Below are 3,630 nucleotides of genomic sequence, written 5' to 3'. Positions count from 1 at the left end.
GTGGGTGGGGGGTGAGTGAGTGGGTGGGTGAGTGAATGCGTGAGTGAGTGGGTGAGTGAATGAGTGGGTGGGTGAGTGGGTGAGTGAATGAGTGGGTGGGTGAGTGGGTGGGTGAATGAGTGTGTGGGTGAGTGAATGCGTGAGTGAGTGGGTGAGTGAATGAGTGGGTGGGTGAGTGGGTGAGTGAATGAGTGGGTGGGTGAGTGAATGAGTGGGTGGTTTGGTGAGTGAATGAGTGGGTGGGTTGGTGAGTGAATGAGTGGGTGGGTAAGTGAATGAGTGGGTGGGTGAGTGAATGCATGAGTGAGTGGGTGAGTGAATGAGTGGGTGGGTGAATGAGTGGGTGGGTGAGTGAATGCGTGAGTGGGTGGGTGAGTGAATGAGTGGGTGGGTGGGTGAGTGGGTGGGTGAATGAATGAGTGAGTGGGTGAGTGGAGATTAAGGGAGCAGATAAAGCCGGTTGGTAACACTGGGGCCGGCAGCAAACTCACTGCTATAGAATAATGTTCTGTTCCAACAGTAACTATGTCCCCCCACCAGAGCAACACCCCACCCCCCCACTGACTCCCACCCCTCCCTCTACTGCCGGGGAAGGAGATTCTGCCTGCGCTGAATAACCCCGATTCCCCCCAACAAATATTCCCATTATATATCTATTAGCTTTATACTGGGGGGGCTGGGGAATAGATGGGGGGTATATCTGTGCCTATATATTATACAGTTACACTATGTGCATAATATGATATGGGGGTTACACTGTGACAGTGGGGGGGGGGGGGCTGGGGGAAAAGATGGGGGGTATATCTGTGCCTATATATTATACAGTTACATTATGTGCATATATGATATGGGGGTTACACTGTGACAGTGGGGGGGGGGGGCTGGGGGAAAAGATGGGGGGTATATCTGTGCCTATATATTATACAGTTACATTATGTGCATATATGATATGGGGGTTACACTGTGACAGTGGGGGGGGCTGGGGAGGAAAGATAGGGGGTATACTCTGTGCCTATATATTATACAGTTACATTATGTGCATATATGATATGGGGGTTACACTGTGACAGTGGGGGGGGGGAAAAGATGGGGGTATATCTGTGCCTATATATTATACAGTTACATTATGTGCATATATGATATGGGGGTTACACTCGTGGACAGTGGGGGGGGGGGCTGGGGGGAAAGATGGGGGTATATCTGTGCCTATATATTATACAGTTACATTATGTGCATAATATGATATGGGGGTTACACTGTGACAGTGGGGGGGGGGGGGCTGGGGGAAAGATGGGGGGTATATCTGTGCCTATATAATTATACCAGTTACATTATGTGCATATATGATATGGGGGTTACACTGTGACAGTGGGGGGGGGGGCTGGGGAAAGATGGGGGGTATATCTGTGCCTATATATTATACAGTTACATTATGTGCATATATGATATGGGGGTTACACTGTGACAGTGGGGGGGGGGGGGGAAAGATGGGGGGTATATCTGTGCCTATATATTATACAGTTACATTATGTGCATATATGATATGGGGGTTACACTGTGACAGTGGGGGGGGGCTAAAGATGGGGGTATATCTGTGCCTATATATTATACAGTTACATTATGTGCATATATGATATGGGGGTTACACTGTGACAGTGGGGGGGGGGGGGAAAGATGGGGGGTATATCTGTGCCTATATATATACAGTTACATTATGTGCATATATGATATGGGGGTTACACTGTGACAGTGGGGGGGGGGGGCTGGGGGAAAGATGGGGGGTATATCTGTGCCTATATATTATACAGTTACATTATGTGCATATATGATATGGGGGTACACTGTGACAGTGGGGGGGGGGGGGGAAAGATGGGGGGTATATCTGTGCCTATATATTATACAGTTACATTATGTGCATATATGATATGGGGGTTACACTGTGACAGTGGGGGGGGGGGCTGGGGGAAAGATGGGGGGTAATATCTGTGCCTATATATTATACAGTTACATTATGTGCATATATGATATGGGGGTTACACTGTGACAGTGGGGGGGGGGGAAAGATGGGGGGTATATCTGTGCCTATATATTATACAGTTACATTATGTGCATATATGATATGGGGGTTACACTGTGACAGTGGGGGGGGGGGGGGGGCTGGGGGAAAGATGGGGGGTATATATCTGTGCCTATATATTATACAGTTACATTATGTGCATATATGATATGGGGGTTACACTGTGACAGTGGGGGGGGGGCTGGGGAAAGATGGGGGGTATATCTGTGCCTATATATTATACAGTACATTATGTGCATATATGATATGGGGGTTACACTGTGACAGTGGGGGGGGGGGGGGAAAGATGGGGGGTATATCTGTGCCTATATATTATACAGTTACATTATGTGCATATATGATATGGGGGTTACACTGTGACAGGGGGGGGGGGGGCTGGGGGAAAGATGGGGGGTATATCTGTGCCTATATATTATACAGTTACATTATGTGCATATATGATATGGGGGTTACACTGTGACAGTGGGGGGGGGGGGCTGGGGGAAAGATGGGGGGTATATCTGTGCCTATATATTATACAGTTACATTATGTGCATATATGATATGGGGGGTTACACTGTGACAGTGGGGGGGGGCTGGGGAAAGATGGGGGGGTATATCTGTGCCTATATATTATACAGTTACATTATGTGCATATATGATATGGGGGTTACACTGTGACAGTGGGGGGGGGGGCTGGGGAAAGATGGGGGGTATATCTGTGCTATATATTATAACAGTTACATTATGTGCATATATGATATGGGGGTTTACACTGTGACAGTGGGGGGGGCTGGGGGAAAGATGGGGGGTATATCTGTGCCTATATATTATACAGTTACATTATGTGCATATATGATATGGGGTTACACTGTGACAGTGGGGGGGGGGGGCTGGGGGAAAGATGGGGGGTATATCTGTGCCTATATTTATACAGTTACATTATGTGCATATATGATATGGGGGTTTACACTGTGACAGTGGGGGGGGGGTGAAGATGGGGGGTATATCTGTGCCCTATATATTATACAGTTACATTATGTGCATATATGATATGGGGGTTACACTGTGACAGTGGGGGGGGGGGGGCTGGGGGAAAGATGGGGGGTATATCTGTGCCTATATATTATACAGTTACATTATGTGCATATATGATATGGGGGTTACACTGTGACAGTGGGGGGGGGGGGGGAAGATGGGGGGTATATCTGTGCCTATATATTATACAGTTACATTATGGTGCATATATGATATGGGGGTTACACTGTGACAGTGGGGGGGGGGGCTGGGGAAAGATGGGGGGTATATCTGTGCCTATATATTATACAGTTACATTATGTGCATATATGATATGGGGTTACACTGTGACAGTGGGGGGGGGGGCTGGGGGAAAGATGGGGGGTATATCTGTGCCTATATATTATACAGTTACATTATGTGCATATATGATATGGGGGGTTACACTGTGGACAGTGGGGGGGGGGCTGGGGGAAAGATGGGGGGTATATCTGTGCCTATATATATACAGTTACATTATGTGCATATATGATATGGGGTTACACTGTGACGGTGGG

The sequence above is a fragment of the Xenopus tropicalis genome, chromosome 8, assembly GCF_000004195.4.
Source record: "Xenopus tropicalis strain Nigerian chromosome 8, UCB_Xtro_10.0, whole genome shotgun sequence".
NCBI lineage: Eukaryota > Metazoa > Chordata > Amphibia > Anura > Pipidae > Xenopus > Xenopus tropicalis.
The sequence above is the reverse complement of the archived record's forward strand: the minus strand, read 5'-3'. Positions refer to the sequence as shown.